Here is a 25,326-nt window from a genome sequence, read left to right on the forward strand (position 1 = left end):
AACTTTTCTGTCAAATTTATGCTTGCCTTCTCTTTTCCGTGTTTCTGGTAGGCTTGTGGAAGCTGTTCCGGTAGACGTCATTAATGTGTACAGTGTAATGTTGTGTTCATATGTCTGTCGAGTTTAATTGGCAGACAATATGTCCCACTCACACCTCAGGACGCACCTGTGTACACTACAATAATTAGGAACCACACATCGCCTGTTCTCGCCCTGCCGTCCGGTATGTGGCAATGAACATTCTTTTCTCCTTGAAGACTCGAATAGAATGGAACAGTTCAATTATAAAATCAATGCGTCGTCTTTCTATGCACCTGCACATATTCTTAATTATTGTGGCCTACGTCGAACCTTATCAGTCATAGCACATGTCGATTTAAACTTTGTTAGATGTTCTGCGAGAACTAATATTTCAATCCACAGCGTTTTACGCACAGTTAATGAATTTGGCAACAGTGAAGCTAGTACAGCCGATACTGGAGAAGGATTCGCAGATGAATGTATCGTACACAGTAGAAGAGTGCGTGTTGCGTGTAGAGTCCTTAGAGTTTTATCCACGTCGAAACCACTACCGCCAACAACGAAATTGTAGATAGCAACTGTATTGTATTATCAGCTGTGCAGCAGACGAGAGACAGTGATAGCAACAACAACAACAACAAAACTAAATGTACTATTAAATTAAATAAATAAAAAATATAAATGTCGTGTGCCTAGGGCCTTCCGTCGTGTAGACCGTTCGCCGGGTACAAGTCGTTCGATTTGACGCCACTTCGGCGACTTGGGCGTCGGTGGGGATGAAATGATTATGATTAGGACAACACAACAACCAGCCCCTGAGCGGAGAAAAGCTCCGACCCAGCCGGGAATCGAACCTGGGCCCTTAGGATGGACATTCTGTCGCGCCGACCACTCAGCTACCGGGGACAGACATAAAATAAATGGAAAGTTAGTAATGACGTCGTAACATCAACGAAGGCTGTTTGGGTGAAAAAGAATGGTGTTTCCCTCCAGACAGAACTTTCGAACCATATTAATCGTTCAAGAAAAATGGACACAATAGCGAAACTTCAACGAAAAAAGTCACAGTAGAAAATCCCTTGATCTTTTGTGTGTGAACCCAAACTCAGTTGATAAAATTTCGGGACTTGTTCAGAGATATTTTCTGAGTATTTCGGTGTTAGGGACCTGTTGTCTCCGGTGGCTACCGGCAGAATAAAAATGCAATTATGGCTTATTCGATTTTTTACCTTAATTATCTTCACTTCCGTGAAAATATTGTCACAAAGTTAAAAAGCCTGTAATACGCAGTCATCAAACCGGTCAACACGAAATATAGTGTAATACAACCACTCTCTGACAAGCCAGAGTAACCTCTGACGATAAGACCCTGCCTTGATCGTGTTAGGATACGTTTTAAACAAGTCTGAAGACGGTCACCACAGCCAGAAATCGATAGTCTGACAATTTTTGTGTCCATAGACTGGAATAAAAGGAACGTGTCGTTGAAGACATTATGTGTAAGTGCTACCATGAGATAAATACGACTGATACTGGAGACGGAATCACATCGGGTCACAGCAAATAATTCACAAGACTAACGATAATTGAAAGTACAAATTCTATTTCACATCATCCAATTTCTCGATCGCCAGACAATCTTTGTGGACTGTCGCATTGTCCAGAGGTGCGAAGATTTTTCTCTCTCTTCCACAACTCACGCCCCTCCGATGAATTTGTCAGTCCTCTGCTCAGGGACACATGCACAGTATTTTCAACTTACCATCTCACATCCTTCTAAGTAATTACTAACGCGAAACCTTTTGCATACCAGAAAATCTTCGCCATAAACTTCCTAGCAGACTAAATCGAGTTCGGACTTTTTTTGGAGCTGGGCCAAAACTTCCGCTCTCTGCTTCATTTTTGGTGTTAAGTACTGGACCTACATTTCATCCACTGTAACAAAATAGCGCAGAAAATGTTTTTATTTGTTTCGAAATGGTACAGACATCGTAAAAAATTTGTTCTCTCATTACCTTTCTCTTTTCTTTTCAAAATTTAACTAACACGACATTCATCTTCTATAATCGTTGTCATGGTAATTTTTGGTCCAAAATCCATCAGACCATTTCTAATAATATGCATATGGTGTTGTCCATTTCATCGGTCTTTAATCGTCGATTACTATCCCATACCGTATTGTTCACTTTCTCCGTGTTTTAATCCGTCGTTGCTGTTTAGCAGGTCTTTCATTTGGATCGTCTTCAAGAGAATAATTTAAGATGCTGAAACTGGAGGAATAGACTTGTCAACCTTCACCTGTTTTTGATGAATTCTGTTGGAAACAAAGGGTCCTAAATAAAGAATGTTACGACGCTGCAGGCGTCTACTTTATCCACTTGGCCAAAACACTCACAACATCGCTATTTTTAAAAGTGACACGAAACGAACAAGGATTTCCTCAACAGTAGCAGCCTCTCTTTCCGATACAAATTTTGTAAACTTTCTCTGTCGAATTTTATACCTGTGTTTAATCTCTTTGACCCAAGTCGCTGAAGATTTGAATTCCAAATCTGGAAACTGTCGCCGGCCGGTGTGGCCGAGCTGTTCTAGGCGCTTCAGTCTGGAATCGCGCGACCGCTACGGTCGCACGTTCGAATCCTGCCTCGGGCATGGATTTGTGTGATGTTCTTACGTTAGTTAGGTTTAAGTAGTTCTAAGGACTGATGATCTCAGATGTTAAGTCCCATAGCGCTCAGAGCCATTTGAACCATTTTTTTGGAAACTGTCTCGCAGCAGCAAGTGCACATTGTTGCAAGTTTCCCGTAGTGACTTTCTGGTTACAGCTCCGTGCATCTGCGAGGTGATCATTCGTCCAGGAAACAATTGTGAGATGTTTGTCGTTCCGAGTTCCAATCTGCTTTATATGGTCTTCCCAAATTTTCCAATCCAGCATATGCTTCAAGTGAGATCCACCTTTTGTTTGAGACTCTTCAGCTTCCTTTTTGGATGTGTTAATGCAAGATTAACCGCCATTATTTGGTAATAAAGTTGGACAGGTTCTGGATCTTCTTTCATTTTCTTGGCATCGCATTCGTAGTCATTACCTGACGAAATGCCACCATCCACGTCTGCATATTCACATTCTTCGGCGACGTGGTCGAATCGAATCAGCTCCTCGTCGCACACAAACGTGTATTCGGACAAAATGTCTAGTATTTTCTGGTGTATTTTATTTGTTATTTGAGTGTGTTTTTCGGTTATTACCGTGGAACTTTCTGATGTGATCAGGTCCTCTTATGTCAAATGCTGTAAACATAAATCCATCTTCAATCGTCGTTTCGACGGATCGCTGTGGAGGCTATTATCTTCTGGCTCCTGTTCTTCATCTATCGACTGTCCAGGAATGTTACAATTTTCACTTTTTTCCGACATTTTCGATCTTTCCGCAAAATTTTCCTTCAGTGTTCTCGCAATACAGTTGTTTTGTCTGCAAGGATTGCGATATTTCCCAGAATATTCGCACACTAATCTCGCTATATTCACGTTGCTTGGTCTAGCGGTGGTAGGTGAATGGGTTACCTGGCTAGCGTTGTCCCTTACCTATTGTAAATCAATACAACAAGACGTTGTCTGACGATTAAGGCACACATCAACCGCAAAATTCAGAACACGAACAGCGATCCCATTTCAAAGCACGCCCATAATGAGATTGAAAATAACCATGTCCAGAGCGAGTATCCACGAGAGAGAGTCTAGTACTCGTGACACAGTATACAGTCGGCAGCTCAGTACGTACACGGAACCTGAATGTATGGTGACGGATGACCTGTAGCTGCCCGACGTACAGGACGGCGTCGTTGGGGCTTTTGTTGTTTGTGCTGACAGCGCCACAAAGGTCCAATTAAACTCACTGTATACGATTATTTGTGTTTGCACCTTATGGACCGTTTACAAACCCAGGTTTGCAAGATAATGTGCTTGGTGTAAAGACTGACGTCCCATGCTGATGTTGTGCACATAGAAATACAAAATAACCTATATGATGTTACGGTTAATTGTGACGTCAGCAGTGTATGTTTTGCCAAGGAGCAAAAAAATATTTGCTGCTGGGCGCAGTCGAACCCGCAACCCATTCTACACAAACCCGTTCGCTTACCGCTTTTTTTCTATTTTGTTCGATATAGTTCGTTGCGTTTGGTCTGGACGGACGTGACAAGACATACGTTCAAGTTGATCGTTGATTCCTTACTCAGGTTTTTTTTTATTACAGAGAGCACGCAGCCCTCTGACCGAACACGCTGAGCTACCGTTCCGGCAATCGCTGAGCCAAACAGCTCTTCCTACACACATTGTCACAGGACAATTGATAAGGTGCACATGGTGAGAGACCGGTATCAAAATTCCATTTCTTTCTAAATGCTTGGCCATCTGAAGTTCCCACTTTGGGCACTCTCATGTCTCACCACGCCCTACATGTACCATGAATTTGGACGAATTCAGAGATGACGAGTAGGCATCCTCTCCTTATTAGTGTGTGTGTGTGTGTGTGTGTGTGTGTGTGTGTGTGTGTGTGTGTGTGTTTACAGAAATTTCTCAATTATCAATATGAAAGGATTGCCCACCATCTGGCGCTTTGCTTGGGGGTTGGTGCTACTTGCGGTCTGCGCACTTCTCACCTGACCTGCATGTGTAGCAATATGCAAGGCGGCTGGTAGTGTGACAGCTGACCAGTTGCTGTCTGGTTGGGCATTGTGTGGCCTATCTCCCAGTTTGTGCACACTGGAATACAGGAGGTGGCTGGCATGTGTCCTCTGCAGTCAGTGCAAAAAGATTTATAACTGTGTAATTCCGTGTGGTGAGTTATCTTAACTTCGATTTCGAGACAGTAGTCCTTGCATGATTGGAAAAAAAGCTATTGATGTAATTTTTTTCGATGTATTTTACAAAACCTGCATCTTCTGAAAGAGAAGAGAATAATGAGCTTTCCCTACCAATTAACAGGGAGATCCAACCTGTGCAAATAAAATTATATTAATAAATAGTAATGTAATTCACAGTGATTTGAATTTCCTGTCATGGGATCCTTCATCTCTAGCAAGCCTGAGCCCTTTTTCTGCCAATTTTCACATGGGCAAGGAGAGGGGGGCTAGTGGATTTACTAGAGGGGGAGGGTTTAATTAACTAGTAAATTAATTTGATATCAAAGTTGTACTTTCATCAATGAGGGACTTTCCCAGAGCAGTGGAGGAGTGGGGCGGGGGGGAGGAGAAGGAGGAAGAGGAGGAGGGAAGGAGGAGGAGGGGGAAGGGGGGGGTTTCTCAAAACGATGGATTATCCTCAAGGGGTCATGAATCAACCCCAGTGGGGCAAAAACCACTTAGTAGAACAATAGGTTAAAGTCATAAATCAGTCAAATTGGCCGCTGGATGTATGCTTGCCCGTGACGTAGGCAGCCTGCAATGTAGAGTGACGTCTGCTCTCCCTACTAATCTTGAGAAATCGTTGGAAGACCTGTGCAGAAATACTAAAGCATGCCGCCTCTGAGCCACCCATAATTGCAAAAGTGTTCTTAGTGCATGATTTTGTGCACGAACTGACCTTTCGATTATGTCCCATGAATGTTCAATGCGATTCATCTCAGGTGATCTGAGTGGCCAAATCATTAGCTCGAATTGTCCAATATGTTTCTGACAGCAATGCAAATAATTGTGGCCCAGGGAAATGGTGCATTGTCATTCATAAAAATTCCGTCATGGTTTGAGAACATGACGTCCATGAATGGCTGCAGATTGTATCTGAACATTCAAAGCACCCAGTCCATTCCATGTAAACACAGCCCATATCCATTATGGAGTCACCACCACATTGCACAGTGGGTTGACAACTTGGGTCCAGTGCTTCGTGGAGCCTGCGCCACACTCAAACCCTATCATCACCTCTTACCAAATGAAACTGAGACACATGTAATAATTTCTTCATAATGCGGGGCCACAGTCATAATACATTTCTTTAAAGTCACTACCGCCATTAGAGTGTTGTTTATTTAATGTGTTACATTTACACTTCCACAATCGTGATTTCGGCTTCAAAGTGCCATTATCAAGTGTTTTAAGTGCTATAAATCGCCTAAGATGGCATACTGTTGTATGAAATACACTATTAGACACATTGTCTAAGAGTCGATATTTCTGGAAGAGCCTACAGCTTTGTTTCATTACTGAGTACACCATCTTGACTCAAGATGAAACAAAACAGTAGGCTCTGCTAGAAATATCGACTCTTAGACAATGTGTCTAATAGTGTATTTTCATACAACAGTATGCCATCTTAGGCGATTTATAGCACTTAAAACACTTGATAATGGCACTTTGAAGCCGAAATCACGATTGTGGAAGTGTAAATGTAACACATTAAATAAACAACAGTCTAATGGCGGTACTGACTTTAAAGATAAAAAAATGAGACACATCTACCAGGCCACAGTTTTCCAATCGTCTAGGGTCCAGCCGGTATGGTAACAAGCTCAGGAGAGGCGTTGCAGGCGCAAACGCACTCGCGTCGTTCGTCTGCTGCCACTCTATTAACGCCAAATGTTATCGCACTGCCCTGAGGGATACGTCCATCGTCCGTCCCATATTGATTTCTGCACTTACTGCATACAGTGTTGCTTGTCTGTTAGCAAGACAACTCCACGCAAACGCTACTGTTCTCGGGCGTTATTCGAAGGCCGTCGGCCACTGCATCGTCTGTGGTGAGAGTTAATGCCTGAAATTTTGTAATCTCAGTACACTCTTGACACTGTGAGTCTAGGAATATTGAATTACCAAAGGATTTCGTAAATGGACTGTCTCATGCGTCTAGTTCCAATACCATTCCGCGTTCAAAGTCTGTTAATCACGTCGAAGACGATTTCACGTGAATCACCTGAGTACAAATGATAGGTCCGCCAGTGCATGCCCTTTTATATCTTGTGTACACAATATTACCACCATCTGTATACGTGCATATCAATGACCCGTGACTTTTGTGACCGCAGTGTAGTTACGGCGACTGTATCTTCGTCTCGTCGTTGCTGAGCCCGTCCTTCCTCCAGCGAGGCAGTCCAGGTGCAAAGCAACACCAACCAGATGTGCACAGCCCATCAGTACGAGCCACACTCATAGGGAACATCAAGTCCCCACCATTTAGATACGCACTAGATGGATTTCTCTCAGCAGTTCGGTTTTTTCACAGACTTTCAGTATTTCAAGGCGCTCATTCTCTACGCATCCGCAGCCAGCCAGCTTTCAACCTGTACACAAGTTTTAACCAGCATTTCAGTTAACATAAAGGGAACAGAGGCACTGTTGTAACAAGTGGGTTGCTTTAGAGTGAACACAAAGGGCCACTGCAGATAGTTGCTGGCTGGCACGCGGTGGAGGAGTGTAACTTGAACGGAAGCGGGCAGCGGGCAGCGGCTGATTGCAGTCACGACGGGGCTCTGGCCTCCCGGCTGGCCGCCCCCAAACACCGGCCACACCGGGCCGCCGCGCCAGTCGGCAGCCAACTGTTCTGCTGCTCCGTCCACTGACGGTACAAGCGCGTTACGGCGCCACTCAAACGTTCGCCGCAAGGCGGATCGTCCGTGTGCTGAAATCAAACTCCCGCCAGTATCCTTTATCCTAGCGGTGATAGTCTGACAAGATTTCAAGTTGACGACAAGAAATAGTGTCAAACTGAAGGCTTTTGTAGTGAGACATAATTTTCTATTACAGCCTTTGCCGACTGAGCGATTAATGGTAAACAGTTATTTCAACGTCATTATTTTCCCCTTTTCAGTCGTTACTTACTTGCTTCTAAATTCGTTGCATTCTGTTTCGTCTTTGCAACTAAATGAATCGCAGTTTGTTTTTGCCATGCGCGTTTCGCTTCGCTTATTTACGAAGCATCTTCAGTGTTCTGCTATACAAGTTTGCTTTTATAAACATGATTACATGTATTATGTAGAAAGTGAAGTATGTTACTATATTCGGTTTTTCTCTTGTTTTCACGCTAGAAACAACTTTTGTGCAACAAGTTTCATAAGGTTAAATTATCGTTTGGTGTTCCACTAAAACAATAACAAGCAGAAATGTGAAGCACTGCCAGGATGAAAAATTAACCAATCTTCTCGTCCCCCGTTCTTTATATATAGAAGGTGATTCACTAACTACTGCCACCAACAATAACTCCGAAACTATGGTAGGAGCTGAAAAGTTTGTGGGATAAAAGTTGCATGGCACAACGCGGGTCGCAATATCACGTTGGTTTTTTGTTGCCAGGTGGGGTCACTTCAGAGATATAAATGTCAACTTTGTTTTTTTTTTAATGGGATGGTATAGTTTGGTAATATTTTCTGATAGCGGCTATCGAGACGAATCTAATGATGTCTAAGAATAAGGTCTTTGAAGGTCATCGAAAGTCACAAAGCTGGCATGAACGACCATTTAACAGAAGGTGTTCGAAGTGATGACCATCAGTGTAGTGCTGCAATCTTTTTATCATGGATTGAATGGTATTCCTTATCACATCGGCATTTACCGAAGCATATGCTCTGACAATTCTCTCTCGTATAGAACGAGATTTTTCTCTCTACAGCGGAGTGTGCGCTGATATGAAACTTCCTGGCAGATTAAAACTGTGTGCCGGACCGAAACTCGAACTAGGGACCTTTGCCTTTCGCGCGCAAGTGCTCTACCAGCTGAGCTGCCCAAGCACGACACAAGCCCCGTCCTCACAGCTTTACTTCTGCCAGTATCTCGTTACAGAAGCTCTCCTGCAGGAGGCGGTTTCATATATTACGAACTGCTTCCCCAAGGTGTAATCGGCACTGCTGACAATTATTATCAACACTGAGACGTCTTGCACACGTGGTTCAAGAACAACCACCAGGAAGACAGCGTGAAGTGGTCCTACTCTCCGATAACGCCCGCCCGCACTCTACTAGACTGACAAAAAACACTATACAACAGCTGGGCTCAAAAGTCATTCCGCACCCAGCTTATTCACCAGATCTCGTGCCCTCAGATTTTTCACCTTTTCCGCTCTCTGTCGAAGAACGTTCAAGGAACTTCCTTACCGGATCAAAATGCGCTCCGAACGTAGTTCGACAAATTCTTCGTCTCAAAACCACGCGATTCCCATAGCGTGGAATCGAAAAATTATTCCACCGTTGGCAGATTGTTCTCAATAGTGGAAGGAGAATATATTATTTTCGACTAAAATCTGTGTTCTGTGTACCTGTACGTTACAAACTATGCACCAACCCAATACTTGCTAGAGTGGGCCAAAATGTTGTACGAAGATGTATAGATTGTGGTGGTCACCAATTAGAGCACCTTCTCTAATATATAACAATACTGAGTAAACAACTCATTGTAGCCGCGCGGTTAGAGGCACCAAGTCACGAATTGCGCGGTTCCCCCCATCGTAGTTTCGAGTCCTCCCTCGGTCATGGGTGCGTATGTTGTCCCTAGCGTAGATTAGGAATTAACAAACAACGTATTGTCTTTCCTGAGCTTACGGCGAGTGTGCATAGATTGTTCTTGTTATTCTTGACATTCCAAAGCTTTCACTGGCTCAGGATTACTTCCAAGACTTCAGGTTCCTATACCAAAGTAGTTGTCTTTCAACTCCTTTTTTATCCCCTTCGAATTCTTGCGCAACCTTTTGAATTACCCTCTACAGTACAGAACTTTTGTATTTGTTCATTTAGAGGGATCTCATCGGAATGTTTAACTTAATGTCTGTCGTTTTTTGGCTAGACGCCAATGGGGGAAACTAATAACTTCCTGGTCATTGGTTCCAGGTGAAAGAAGTGTGTGTTGTGCTAAAGTATGGTGAAGCTAGAAGGCAGATTTATGTGCGCGCTAGGTACAAAAGCCTTGGAATCGCGAGACGCAGCAAAGTAAACTCGTCCACGGTCATCTTTGCTACGGACTGTAGGCTATGCCTGAAGTAGTATGAAATAGTGGTGTCTCTGAGAACGCCGAGGCTATTTGCGAACGCCACACAGAAATGAGTTTATTATAACGACAGAATTGTTGCTTTGTTTTTGTAAAGTATTAACTACGGTTCCCACGCGGCAGCTATTTTAGAAATTCGCATGGGAGGACTTAGCACTGCAGTGAGAGACGGCACATGAGCCGAGTGGCCAATGGACGCTCGGTTTTATGGGGAAGATGGCGAAAACTGTGTCCGAGTGCAGGAGCACAGGCAGTCGGTGTTACGATGGGGCTGTCAGCCGCAAGTGAGATCGCGAAGTGTGGGCGCAGCGAGAGGCGATAGAATCAGCACGAAGGAAGAGGTTGGCGGTTCGACGTGCGGTTCGACGGAAAGCGGCGAGACACAGTGGTTCAGAATCAGGTAAAGTGCCGAAGCGAACATTGTGTAGTTTGAGAGCGCTTTTTCAGATTAACTAGCTTTCATGAGGGACTGAGCGTCAAAGACTATTACTGCGACTAACTGAAATCTTAAAATTCAAAGAGAGCAAAAATATAGAAACGTCAATTAACAGAGATTATTGGACCACCTTCACTTTTAAGTTGTATCAGGGTATCCATTTAAATTGTTAGTCTTTTTATTTTTAAGCGTTTTTGGTTCCTTTGTGCAGTTGTATCTTTTTCAGTGTCTGCCGAATCTTTGTTGTGTGATGCTCCAATTTTTTTTATAGTTGTCAGTCTCCGGGTGTTTATTTCCCTACAGTTGACCGATGCTGCGAACGGATACTGAGTCTTCGAAACTGTTAAAAAAAAGTTCAAATGTGTGTGAAATCTTATGGGACTTAACTGCTAAGGTCATCAGTCCCTAAGCTTACACACTACTTAACCTAAATTATCCTAAAGACAAACACACACACCTATGCCCGAGGGAGGATTCTAACCTGCAGCGTCCCAGACCGCTCGGCTAATCCCGCGCGGCTTCGGAACTGTCAGAGGTTCATGTGATTCCTGTTAAAAACAGTTGCCCTTGTCCCACGGGCTGACCCTGTTATAGTGAACCCTACGGACGGATTGATTTCAGGTACCGGTATTGTTGGAGTCATGAAGAGATAATTAACCTTGGATGCCTTTATTTAGGCAGCTAAATAAAGGGGTATAACGTCACACACCGTATGTGTTGTGGTTATTGAATATCTACGACCTGTTCAGAATTTCCATATAACAGGTCTAAAACTTATGGCAATGAACTGAATCGAATTTCATCTAGCTAAGATCTGCTGAGTATTTAGAGATAAATTAAACTGTCTTGGACTAAAGATCACAACAACATTACTGAGGCTTTAGTATGCTAATGATATTCCACAAACACTGCACAAATTATTACAAACCCATTGAGATATATGGTAACAAAATATTGTAGTCAATCAATTGGTACATGTTTTATAGATGGCAATAGGGATAATGTACTCTGTGCTTCCCGTACCGCGTATTTCCACTCTACGTTCTCAAGCAGCATTTGCAGTACAATGAGTAAACGTCTTTCAAACGTGTAGTCATCTACTGATGGACTACACACCGAAAACAGCTATTTATATATGCCATGGTTTGTTTGTTAATGTACAGTAGCTCTGAAATTGAATATTAGTCGAATAACAGCATCTGTTTGACGAAAAGTTTTATCAGCTTTTGTATTCACCCTTTTTACCTGAATTCTTCGTTGAAAAGTTAAGATTACTGTTATCTATAAGAGACAGCCAAATGAAAACAAGACAGATGGAAAAATGTACTAAGTAAACTGTTCATTATTCCAAAAGTAATCGCTGTAACACATTTATACCACTGTGAGACAAGACTGTTAATGCCTTCATGCAAAAATATTTGCGGTTGTCTACGGCACCATGACTGTACCCAGAGGTGCACCTCTTCGTCAGAGGCAAATCGATGCCACGAACGTATTCCTTCAGAGTTGTGGGCAACATGAACACCGACCCACTCGTTGCCGATGTTGTTTGGACTACACTGCAGAAGTTTCAAATGGTTCAAATGGCTCTGAGCACTATGGGACTTAACTTCTGAGGTGATCAGTCCCCTAGAACTTAGAACTACTTAAGCCTAACTAACCTGAGGACATCACACACATCCATGCCCAAGTCAGGATTCGAACCTGCGACCGAAGCGGTAGCGCGGCCCCAGACTGTAGCGCCTAGAACCGCTCGGCCACTCCGTCCGGTGCAGAAGTTTCGCTGGTAAGCTCTTACATATCCTCCTTGCAGTCATCATTCTTGTCTCACAGAGGGATAAATGTATTAGCAGTTACGATGATTATTTTTGATATGGTGAACAGTTTACTTACTTTTTTCCGTTTGTCTCATTTTCCTTTGGCTGCCCTTATAATCAGAACTGTGCGATTGCGACTGATCTATGCAATTATTGTGAACGTGATTATGACTAAAGTTTATGACGCAGAAGAGAAAATAAGGACGGTTGCGAGGCGATACAATTTGGATAGTTGTTTCTTTCCTTTTAGCCGCGATATTGACTTATAATGTTGGCTTTGTACGAGTAATTTACGGTGTGTGCTCCTGACACCAAATAAATATTGTCGCGCCGGGCTCGTTAGAACGGACAAATAGAATAACGAGAGGACGCAGATGTTTTAGCTGCCCTCTAAAGGCGGGCCGATTAGCCAGATAGGCCATAACTCTGGGGATTAGTGAGCGCGATAATAATCGGGGGCTCGTTACCACCTCCGCGGTCACTGCCGGTGCGCGCAGCCCGCGGCCCGCGGGTATGCAAAACCGGCGGCCAGAAACAAACGGCCGGCTTTGTTTCTTCGTGCCGTGGCAGCTCAGCTCGTGACCGAGATAAGGCGGGCGCCCGCGGCCGCGGCCGTTCCAGCCCATTGGCTGGCCGTTGCTCCTCCGCAATATCTGCCCGCATAATTGGGGCTGCGCGCACGCGTTCACACGTAGCCGAGCGCGCCTGCTGCGCCGCTACACGCCACACACTCATTTGAAAATCGCTGAGACGATTACGGCTGACTCGTCACTGATATTGCGCCTGCAGTTGAAGTGTAGCCAGCGCAGGCGGCGAGTTCTCGGTCTGCCAGGTCAGTCACTGCGCTATCGATTCTGGACCTGATGCACCTTGTACGAAGGCAAGGCAAAAGCTTTTACTTTGTAAAAAAAGCTGTATTTATTAGATAATAATAGGTTAGTTATTTCGAAACTGGCCCCTCTCGTGTCACTACACGTCTTTCCGATAAGTGTATTCCATCCCTTGTAATATTTTTGGCTTAGTCAGCCATCATATTAGGCTCCAAGAAGCTGTTCCCAGAGCAGTGGAGATGCAAGAAGTATACAGGGTGTTACAAAAAGGTACGGCCAAACTTTCAGGAAACATTTCTCACACACAAATAAAGAAAAGATGTTATTTGGACATGTGTCCGGAAACGCTTGATTTCCATGTTAGAGCTCATTTTAGTTTCGTCAGTAAGTACTGTACTTCCTCGATTCATCGCCAGTTGGCCAAATTGAAGGAAGGTAATGTTGACTTCGGTGCTTGTGTTGACATGCGACTCACTGATCTACAGTACTAGCATCAAGCACATCAGTACGTAGCATCAACACGTTAGTGTTCATCACGAACGTGGTTTTACAGTCAGTGCAATGTTTACAAATGCGGAGTTGGCAGATGCCCATTTGATGTATGGATTAGCACGGGGCAATAGCCGTGGCGCGGTTCGTTTGTATCGAGACAGATTTCCAGAACGAAGGTGTCCCGACAGGAAGACGTTCGAAGCAATTGATCGGCGTCTTAGGGAGCACCGAACATTCCAGCCTATGACTCGCGACTGGGGAAGACCTAGAACGATGAGGACACCTGCAATGGACGAGGCAATTCTTCGTGCAGTTGACGGTAACCCTAATTTCAGCGTCAGAGAAGTTGCTGCTGTACAAGGTAACGTTGAGTACGTCACTGTATGGAGAGTGCTACTGGAGAACAGTTGTTTCCGTACCATGTACAGCGTGTGCAGGCACTATCAGCAGCTGATTGGCCTCCACGGGTACACTTCTGCGAATGGTTCATCCAACAATGTGTCAATCCTCATTTCAGTGCAAAAGTTCTCTTTACGGATGAGACTTCATTCCAACGTGATCAAATTGTAAATTTTCACAATCAACATGTATGGGCTGACGAGAATCCGCACGCAATTGTGCAAACGCGTCATCAACACAGATTTTCTGTAAACGTTTGGGCAGGCATTGTTGGTGATGTCCTGATTGGGCCCCATGATGTCCCACCTACGCTCAATGGAGCACGTTATCATGATTTCATACGGGATACTCTACCTGTGCTGCTAGAACATGTGCCTTTACAAATACGACACAACATGTGGTTCATGCACGATGGAGCTCCTGCACATTTCAGTCGAAGTGTTCGTACGCTTCTCAACAACAGATTCGATGACCGATGGATTGGTAGAGACGGACCAATTCCATGGCCTCCACGCTCTCCTGACCTCAACCCTCTTGACTTTCATATATGGGGGCATTTGAAAGCTCTTGTCTACGCACCCCGGTACCAAATGTAGAGACTCTTCGTGCTCATATTGTGGACGGCTGTGATACAATGCGCCATTCTCCAGGGCTGCATCAGCGCATCAGGGATTGCATGCGACGGAGGATGGATGCATGTATCCTCGCTAACGGAGGACATTTTGAACATTTCCTGTAACAAAGTGTTTGAAGTCACGCTGGTACGTTCTGTTGCTGTGTGTTTCCATTCCATGATTAATGTGATTTGAAGAGAAGTAATAAAATGAGCTCTAACATGGAAAGTAAGCGTTTCCGGACACATGTCCACATAACATACACTCCTGGAAATTGAAATAAGAACACTATGAATTCATTGTCCCAGGAAGGGGAAACTTTATTGACACATTCCTGGGGTCACATACATCACATGATCACACTGACAGAACCACAGGAACATAGACACAGGCAACAGAGCATGCACAATGTCGGCACTAGTACAGTGTATATCCACCTTTCGCAGCAATGCAGGCTGCTATTCTCCCATGGAGACGATCGTAGAGATGCTAGATGTAGTCCTGTGGAACGGCTTGCCATGCGATTTCCACCTGGCGCCTCAGTTGGACCAGCGTTCGTGCTGGACGTGCAGACCGCGTGAGACGACGCTTCATCCAGTCCCAAACATGCTCAAAGGGGGACAGATCCGGAGATCTTGCTGGCCAGGGTAGTTGACTTACACCTTCTAGAGCACGTTGGGTGGCACGGGATACATGCGGACGTGCATTGTCCTGTTGGAACAGCAAGTTCCCTTGCCGGTCTAGGAATGGTAGAACGATGGGTTCGATGACGGTTTGGATGTACCGTGCACTATTCAGTGTCCCCTCCACGACCACGAGAGGTGTACGGCCAGTGTAGGAGATCGCTCCCCACACCATGATGCCGGGTGTTGGCCCTGTGTGCCTCGGTCGTATGCAGTCCTGATTGTGGCGCTCACCTGCACGGCGCCAAACACGCATACGACCATCATTGGCACCAAGGCAGAAGCGACTCTCATCGCTGAAGACGACACGTCTCCATTCGTCGCTCCATTCACGCCTTTCGCGACACCACTGGAGGCGGGCTGCACGATGTTGGGGCGTGAGCGGAAGACGGCCTAACGGTGTGCGGGACCATTGCCCAGCTTCATGGAGACGGTTGCGAATGGTCCTCGCCGATACCCCAGGAGCAACAGTGTCCCTAATTTGCTGGGAAGTGGCGGTGCGGTCCCCTACGGCACTGCGTAGGATCCTACGGTCTTGGCGTGCATCCGTGCGTCGCTGCGGTCCGGTCCCATGTCGACGGGCACGTGCACCTTCCGCCGACCACTGGCGACAACATCGATGTACTGTGGAGACCTCACGCCCCACGTGTTGAGCAATTCGGCGGTACGTCCACCCGGTCTCCCGCATGGCCACTATACGCCCTCGCTCAAAGTCCGTCAACTGCACATACGGTTCACGTCCACGCTGTCGTGGCATGCTACCAGTGTTAAAGACTGCGATGGAGCTCCGTATGCCACGGCAAACTGACTGACACTGACGGCGGCGGTGCACAAATACTGCGCAGCTAGCGCCATTCGACGGCCAACACCGCGGTTCCTGGTGTGTCCGCTGTGCTGTGCGTTTGATCATTGCTTGTACAGCTCTCTCGCAGTGTCCGGAGCAAGTATGGTGGGTCTGACACACCGGTGTCAATGAGTTCTTTTTTTCCATTTCCAGGAGTGTATTTTCTTTCTTTGTGTGAGGAATGTTTCCTGAAAGTTTGACCGTACCTTTTTGTAACACCCTGTATAGATGACGAAATGTGGTGTGAGGTACCTGTGACAGATGTTAGATTCGGTACCATTCCCGTGAGAAAGACGGCCTGCATAACGCTACTGCTCTATGATTGGCAGTTGTGTTCGGAGCAAGGGCGCCAAAACGTTAAAGTATAGTTATTATTATTAGTTAAACTACTCATTGGAATGTCTTCACTTTGTAATATAAATATCTCTCAACAGCTGACTATCAGTCAGTCATTTTAGAATTATTAAACACTACTTAAATCATAAACAAAAGACTGACGACATTGCAGACGAAGCACTTCAGAAACGTTCGGGTCACGCCTTTTCTGGTGTGGCGCGCGAAGTGTTTCGGGCTGTTCGTCACTCTGGATTAGGCAGTCGAGAAGAACAGACCGTTGTCTATCGTAGGATGTGTTTCCAATTTTTAATTATGTTCCTATTCGTCACTCTGGATTAGGCAGTCGAGAAGAACAGACATGTTGCCTGTCGTAGGATGTGTTTCCAATTTTTATTTAAGTTCCTGTTCGTCACTCTGGATTAGGCAGTCGAAATGTACAGTCATGTTGTCTGTGGCAGGATGTGTTTGCCAGTATTCAGTATTAAAAGATTCACTCCGGTAGTGATGAGGCACAGATACGTACCACAAATAGTATAAAGATACATTTTCGTAAACAATGTGTTTGATCATGTACTTTGCTGTATCAGAATGTGTTGTGTTAAGATCATGTAGTCTTCTCGTGTGGCTATATTAAAATAGGCGAGTGGCATCCCAAACAAGTGATACACTATTTCAGAACAGAACCTCGCTAAAAGTAAGTTTCAGCCTCAAGATACAGAAACTACGACCTGCGTGCTGTTTTCTGAAGACAGTAGGTTAGTGAACTATAACAGAACCTTCTTATTCCACACAGTGCAGTGGAAACAACTAGGCGCCTCACGTTTCCTGCATGCACAGTACAAATGTGCTCAGTGACGCGTCATCTGTAGTAATGCAGAGGAGGTAAAGGAGGATGATCGTTATTAATACCAACAGTCAATTCATTCTTCCTTTCTTGCCGTACCCTCGAGATAAATTTTACACAATATGAAAACGGAAACTAAATACACGGGGAAAAAGGTCACTTGTAAGTTATATAGAAAGCACAGTGCCCTGAGAGTCGGACATGGAAGAAGGCAGAAGCTGAGAGGGCTGCGAGGCACGGTTGTAGCCCATCACACAAGTTACTCAGTCTCATTATGATCTAGTACCGGTTCTACACCACATACAGCGCTCCCTGTTTTAAGAGGGTAGTCAACTTACATAGACTTATTTGAAACACTATGAACGGCAGTAAACAACCGTTTAAGTGTTTCCTATCGCGGGGATATAATTTCGACTGCGACTTTGATAAACTACCGGGTGACACGACGTTTAACTCTTCACTAGAACACACAAATTCCAGTTGTATAGGGAGATTCCGTGAAGATGTTACACACTTTCAGGGATGATGGAGAAGGCTAAATATACCAACTGGAAGAAAGGGATCCTGTTCTGGAAACGAGCGAGTCGTAAGTTATGCGCGGAAATCGCTCTGATACTTCTGTTCGCGGATACATGTACCGGTACTGTTGTTGCTAAGGTTGTAGGGAAGGTAACTTTCGGAGGTGGTAGTATGAACCAAAACAAAATGACATGTCTAGTAAACACGGTCTCTAAAATGCAATCCTTAAGTGCTATGAGCACTTCTTCGCGGTCGCTACAGTGAAACACACCTCTTATACTGAACAAGTGTCTATAGCTCTTACGACAAGCATTTTACAACCGATATTTCCTAGACTTTGTTTCTTGTTTCTGTCCGCATTATCTCCTCCATAAATGTGGAAACCAAAAAGCTTGAAGCGGTAGCAATGTGTTTCACAAGTGCTCAGAGCTGTTAAGTATTCCTTTTAAACCCCATGTTTCGTAAACGTTTTTTCTTGTTTTGGTCCATATTGACACCTCTGAAAGTATTCCACTGCCAGAGGTATCAGAACGATTTTAGGTTATAACTCTCGAATCGGTCGTTTCCGGAGCAGCATCCATTACCTCAAAATGATACATTTACCATTCTCCATCATCCCTGAAAGTCTGAACATCATGACTTCGTCATTTCCTGTCACATATACGAAACATACACTGCAGAGACCAACGTCATGAGCTACCTCCTAATATCGTGTCGGAACTCCTTTTGCCCGGCACAGTGCAGCAAGTCACGTGGCATGGACTCACAAGTCGTTCAAAGTGCCCTACAGAAATACTGATACATGCTGCCTATAGCTGTACATAATTGCGGAAGTGTTGCCGGTATAAGATTTTGTGCATGAACTGACCTCTCGATTATGTCCCATAAATTTTCAATGGAACTCCTGCTGGGCGGTCTAATCATTCGCTCGCATTGTCCAGGTCATTCTTCAAGCCAATCGCAAACAGTTGTGGCCTGGTGACATGACATCGTTGTTTGGGAACATGAAGTCCATCTCCTACCGCACAAGCCACGAAGGCCCCAAGGTACCGACTGGCCCCCGTGTCATCCTTAGCCCACAGGCGTCACTGGATGCGGATATGGAGCGGCATGTGGTCAGCACGCCGCCTCCTGGCCGTATGTCAGTTGCCGAGACCAGAGCCGCTACTTCTCAACGAGTATCTCCTCAGTTTGCCCTACAAGGGCTGAGTGCACCCCGCTTGCCAATAGCGCTCGGTAGACCGGATGGTCACCCATCCAAGTGCTAACCCAGCCCGGCAGCGCTTAACTTCGGTGATCTGACGGGAACCGTTGTTACCACTGCGGCAAAGCCGTTGGCATGAAGTCCATTAATGGCTGCAAATGGTCTGCAAGTAGACGAAGATAACCATTTTCAGTCAATGATTGCCTCACAGGGCCGGAGGACCCAGTTCTTTCCACGTAAACGCAGCCCACACCATTATGGAGTCAACACCAGCTTGCAGATTGCCTTGTTGACAGTTTGAGTCCAAGATTTCGTGACGTCTTCGCCATACATGAACCCTACCATCAACACTTACAACTCAAATCGGGACAGGCCACGGTTTTCCATTCGACTGGAGCCCAACTGGTATGGTCGGTCGTTAACTGGAGGCCGTCGGCCACTGCGATGTCCGTAGTGAGAATTTGGTATCTGAATTCCCTAACGATTTCCGAAATGGAATGTCCCAAGCTTGTAGCTCTCACTATCAGATGGTTCAAATGACTCTGAGCACTATGGGACTTAACTTCTGAGGTCATCAGTCGCCTAGAACTTAGAACTACTTAAACGTAACTAACCTAAGGACGTCACACAACACCCAGCCATCACGAGGCGGAGAAAATCCCTGACCCCGCCGGGAATCGAACCCGGGAACCCGGGCGTGGGAAGCGAGAACGCTACCGCACGACCAAGAGATGCGGGCGCTCTCACTATCATTCTGCATTCAAAGTCTGTTGTCGTATGGCCATAATCACGACGGAAACCTTTTCACTTGAATAATATGAGTGTAAATAATAGCTCCATCAATGCACTGCCCTTTCATACTTTATGTACGTGACACTACCGCCATCTGTATACGTGCGTATCGCTATCAAATGGTTCAAATGGTTCTAAGCACTATGGGACTTAACATCTGAGGTCATCAGTCCCCTATACTTAGAGCTACTAACCTAAGGACATCACACACATCCATGCCCGAGGAAGGATTCGAACCTGCGACCGTACCAGCCGCGCGGTTCCGGACTGAAGCGCCTAGAACCGTTCGGCCACAGTATCACTATCGCGTGAACCTTTTCACCTCAGTGTATGTAGCATTTAACCAAGAACTACTACGCGAAATCAAATAATTCCGGTTTACGTGGAATAATATGACTATCTGTAAATGTAAACGATGTAAGAACAACATGCTGTATGTGAATTTCAGCATACCTCAGAAAATACACCTGTCCGAAACGATGCCCGTCTGCGTTCTTCTACCACTGCTGTTGAAACAGCAATATGACGACAGCAGCACACTGGCCGGTCACGGCATTCGCGGCGGCGCCGCTACGCAGCTGGGTCTCGATTCTGATGGAGTCACGAAGTTCATCAGATCGAGGGGCGTGGGGCGAACGGCGACATGCGCCGCCGGTCCCAAATGGAGGCCCGGTTATTGCCCCCATCTGCCGCCGATAATCTCCTTGCTGTTATATCTCGGCGATTGTCTTCGTTAAGTGCGATGACAAAGCATTAGTGGGGGACAGAGCAGCCAACTGGATCACCAGCCGACCGCCGTCCCTCGCAGGTAATGGACCGCCGACAGAGAAACATGTATCTAGTGCCTTCACTTGCGTTCTGCCTGGGGACGGATTCCACGACAATTCAATTGACAAGTGTCGTCGTATTTGCTCATCTTCATCCCATATCCCTCTATGTTCGTTCTTGCTGTTATTTTTGTGTTATGGTGGGGCTCAAAGAAAACTATATTAAACTATTCGCGGATACCAAACCTCTCAATAGGGGAATGAATGGAAACATAGCACACGCAGACATCCTCTTAGCCACTATTTATAAACACTTGTTTCAAAGTGCTGGTCCATTTTCAGTTTTGACTACGACGAGTCAACTCGATCTTTGCACCATTCTCTCAGTGATAATTTTTTGTCAATAAGTCAGATCTAATCACATCGGATACTTCAATAACAACATGGAAATTCGCAAAGAAAAAAATCCTCCTCCTGCGAGGGACAGGAAAAAATGTTGTAATGAGAATTCGTATGAATCCATCGGTTCAATGGAACAGAGATATCAGTTGATCAGTTGTCATGTTTATTCCAAAGGAGGTAAAGATGAAAATGCGTCAAAAAGAGACTCTGAGCACTATGGGACTTAACATCGGAGGTCATCAGTCCCCTAGACTTAGAACTACTTAAACCTAACTAACCTAAGGACATCAGACACATCCATGCCCGAGGCAAGATTCGAACCTGGGATCGGAGCAGTCGCTCGGTTCCGGACTGAAGCGCCTAGAACCGCTCAACCACCGCGGCCGGTTCTCTGCGTCCATTTCGGATATTCTCGTTGTCTCCATTTTGAAGACTTGGTTTGATTAATCTCTCCAAGCTATTCTGTCCTGTGCTAGCCACATCATCCTCCAGTAACCACTGCAGCCTATTTCGATTTGAACCTGCTCAGTTTATTTATCCCTTCGCCTCCCTAAACAGTTTTTATACTCCACGATAGTCCGGTGTAGTGCCTAAAAACAACAAAAAACTAAAATAGCGTTTGACTGAAGTAAATCATTATTCTTAAATACTACGTTATCTACGTATCGTGAAAAAGCTTTTATTTCGATGTTCCCTGTAAAGTAGATAGACATTTAGCTCTCTACAAAACTTACATCTCATGACTCTTTCAAATGAATATAAACTGAAATTTGATGGATTCAGTACATTCCTCCTCGAGCTGCTGCGCCGAGGCAGAGTTATCTTTCCTCTCCCCTATGCAAAGCTTTGAAGCAATTTGAGACATTTTGTTGTGATGGACGTCAAACTGGAAACAAATTTTCGTATCGAGTGATTTAAAACAACTAAAAACATAAAAAGAGTATCTGGAGTTAAAATCACCACCTTTTATTTAACAAATAATCTTACTACTGAATGCGCCAATCTGGCCAATACTTACACCTGAAAAGTCATACTTCGCCGAACGAAATACTGTTTCACTTTTGTTGTCGTCTATGTATTCTTATTTTTCCTTGGCGTAGGAAGCTTCTTCTTTAGAGTGAGCACGGCAATTGCATCCTGGATTGTGAAATTGGGCCCCACACTTAGCCAACACGACAGACTAACGCAGTTGGATAGTAGATAAGGCAATAATTTCTCTTTTGAGAGGAGCGAGGTTCAAACCCCAATCTGATGATCCACATTTAGGTTTTCTGTGTTTCGCGTTCCCCGTCATTATCCCATACGAGACACGCTCTGTCTGTCATTAGAGAATGACCTAGAAGTTTAATGGGTCGTTATTCCCTGTGGAGAATTTATATGGTTGCATGTTCATTGTTCTTCTTGCTGAATAAAGAACATTCTCCAAGGCATAAATCATCATATTCTGCCGGAATTGCAGTCATTGTCTGCGGTTCAAACGACTGCCTGCAATTATTAAGACTAACGAACTGCTCATTAGAGATGGCACACTACTCGTACACCGCAGCCGAAGTGTGGAAGTGGCGACTATTGATGATTCCGTCGCGGAAAAATTGCCCATTCCTAAAATTTCCGAAGCGTTAAGTCATTTCTTTGCTCAAGCCGCTATACACATTGGAATACGAGCCCTGCTCAAATATCGTGCACAGCACAAGTACTCGTATAACTCGGAAACACAGTTGTGTGAAAATTTTATGCACCTAATTGTTCAGTTTTTGAAGAATAATGTCACCGGATTTACATCTACTTGGCGCTGCCATTTCCATCTGCTACGGACACTGCGAGGAGAAACACAGTCATGCCTTGTGTCGGAGACTCTGAAACACATTCTTGTGTAAGATTTTTGTTGTTCAGAAAACCATGTTTGTGCTTTCAGAAGGTCCAAGCACGTTCATTGAAATGGCGGTAGACTAACAACATGTCAACACAGTCTGCATATAAACTCGTGAAATCGCTGCATAAAGTACGAACTTCACTAGCTAATTTGTGGCGCAGTAGTAAGACACTGACTCGGGTTTGGAAGGACTGTTGTTCAAATCCTATTCCGGTAATAGACATATAGTCTACCTAAGTAGCTTAACGCAAAATCAAGGATTGTTGCTCTAAAGAGGACACGGACGATTCCCGTGCCAACCCTTCCCCAAACCGAGATTGAGCACGCCCTCTAATAATCCGTTGTCGACGGAACGCTAAAAACTGAACAAACTTCCTTCCTTCCTTCTTCCTGAACACGAAGCAAGAAATGAGGCACAGTTATCCAAATGCACTTAACATTCGAAAACAAACTCCTGTAAGAGAAATACACTCTTGTTATACACTCTTGTTGTATCCTTACGCACTTTCCAAAGCATATGTGCTACTACCGCCGCTCGCTGTAGCAACAGAATTTCACCTTCTCACGGAAATACAGTCTTGTTACAGAATCTTCGTTGGTATAGCTACAAAAAGGACAGCGAAAATGAGAGAATTGGAAGTGATCTTTCCCTTTCAGCAGACTTATTTATATTTCATTTATTTTCTTCGATTAGTCCTGGCGTATGCTACGACGGCCTTGAAAGCTTCCTGTTGGCGATTTGCACAATATCTAAGTAGACACTTGGGGCTACGTTGCAATGGAAACATTAGTGTAATACCAAGAAGTGTTTTCAGTCTCACATAATAATAATAATAATAATAATAATAATAAAACATCAAAACAAAGACTGCAGTTACAGAAAACCGTAGCACAAAATCTGGATCAGACAGAAAATATTTCCGAGAAGCTAGTGCGGTAGCACTACAGCGGAACGAGGTAAATAGAGCAACCGCAGAATCGCTTGTGTGTGAAGCAGGTTACATGGGACTAGGGAATGTGCGAGCGACCGGTTCGGTCTTGCAGCTATGTCTAACGGCTACGCTGTATACGGGACATGCTACCACGGAACAGCCTAGCACAGCTTACGGCAGACTCGCTTTTTCCGCGCGCCAGTTCACAGCATTTTATTGCTCCTATTCCTTAACAAAAATTGTTGGGTTGTACAGATTTCGTATCAGGTATTTCAAGTGGCATAAGATGTATTCATCATGCATCATCACGATACACACAATAATCATATTGTAAAATGAAACCATTACCTTCTACACGGGGTGAATCCGTACACCAAAGACAATTTTGGAGGCTGCACAGCGCATTTTGGTAAAAGTACCCTGCGATCTTCAGTGACTCACTGATATTATTTACTTACGATGATTCATACGGTTAGTCATCCCAGTTACCTTTATCTTTGCGAAAATACATTCACAAGAGCGTAAAAGTCTGTAATACTCAGTAATTAAAACACTGAGGTCCCTGTATATAGGTGCGAAAGTGCTATGACACATAAGAATTATATTCGCATTTGCGAATATGGTGAAACTCCAGCTTCACTATTTATTGGTGACAATAAAAATTTGTGCCGGATCCAGATTTCTTGCTTTACACAAGTGTTCGTCTTAACCGCTTAGACAGATTCGAACTTCCACATGTCACCGTTTTGCCCACATTCTAGACCCACAAGGATGCTGTGAATCCCTTACAGGGAGAGACGTATGATTAATGTAGCGGCATTGATTTTAGGCATGAAATAGTATAATGCGTGTCTGAATGACCAGGCACTGCTGCGATCGTCAGCTATATGAAGTACAAGAACTATATTCGTATTTCCGAATATGGCGAATTTCCAACTGCTCGATTTATTGATGATAATGAAAATTTATGCCGTACCGGGACAAGAATCAGAATTTACCTGTTTACGCGAGCGCTCGACTTAAGCTTCAGACGAACACAGGCATTGAAATATAATATTTCATGCGTAAAAACAAGTCCGCGACTTTAACCATAAGCCTCTCTCCCTATGGAATTAACAGCCAGTGTGTGAGTGTGGGATATAGACAAAACGGTGACGTGTGGAATTTTGGGTCTGTCCGGGTAGCGTGCTCGGGTAACCGAAGCAGTTGAGGCGACCGCTCGCGTGAAGGACGAAATTCGGGTTCGAGTTCTGATCCGGCACAAATGTTCGTTTTCACCAATACCTAGTGCAGCTAGCGAATATACTTCTTGTATTGCGTATAGCTGATGATCGCAGCAGTGTCTTTTCCTTCAGACATGCAAACATGCGTACATACATTACAGAGTACATCGAACACACACAGGCACTGCAATAACCGAGTAGTGTTGTGATGAAGTTGCCGTCGCTGAGAGAACAGCGCAGCAGATTGCCGTTGTGCCACTCTTCCGTTGCATTCAGTGAACGCATATACGGGGTGCATATCGGCCAACTCCTCAACAGTGAACCTATCCACAC

At 44.7% G+C, this 25,326-nt stretch overlaps 1 protein-coding gene and 1 pseudogene across 5 annotated transcripts in view; both read right to left on the reverse strand.

The window, feature by feature from the left end:
* The window catches only part of LOC126342775 (leucine zipper putative tumor suppressor 2-like), a 1,028,822-nt gene that overhangs the window by 755,997 nt on the left and 247,499 nt on the right, over positions 1-25,326 (reverse strand). The window lies entirely within an intron of this gene.
* Positions 19,022-19,139, reverse strand: LOC126289021 (5S ribosomal RNA; annotated as a pseudogene).

This window comes from Schistocerca gregaria, chromosome 1 (genome assembly GCF_023897955.1).
Source record: "Schistocerca gregaria isolate iqSchGreg1 chromosome 1, iqSchGreg1.2, whole genome shotgun sequence".
Classification (NCBI taxonomy): Eukaryota; Metazoa; Arthropoda; class Insecta; order Orthoptera; family Acrididae; genus Schistocerca; species Schistocerca gregaria.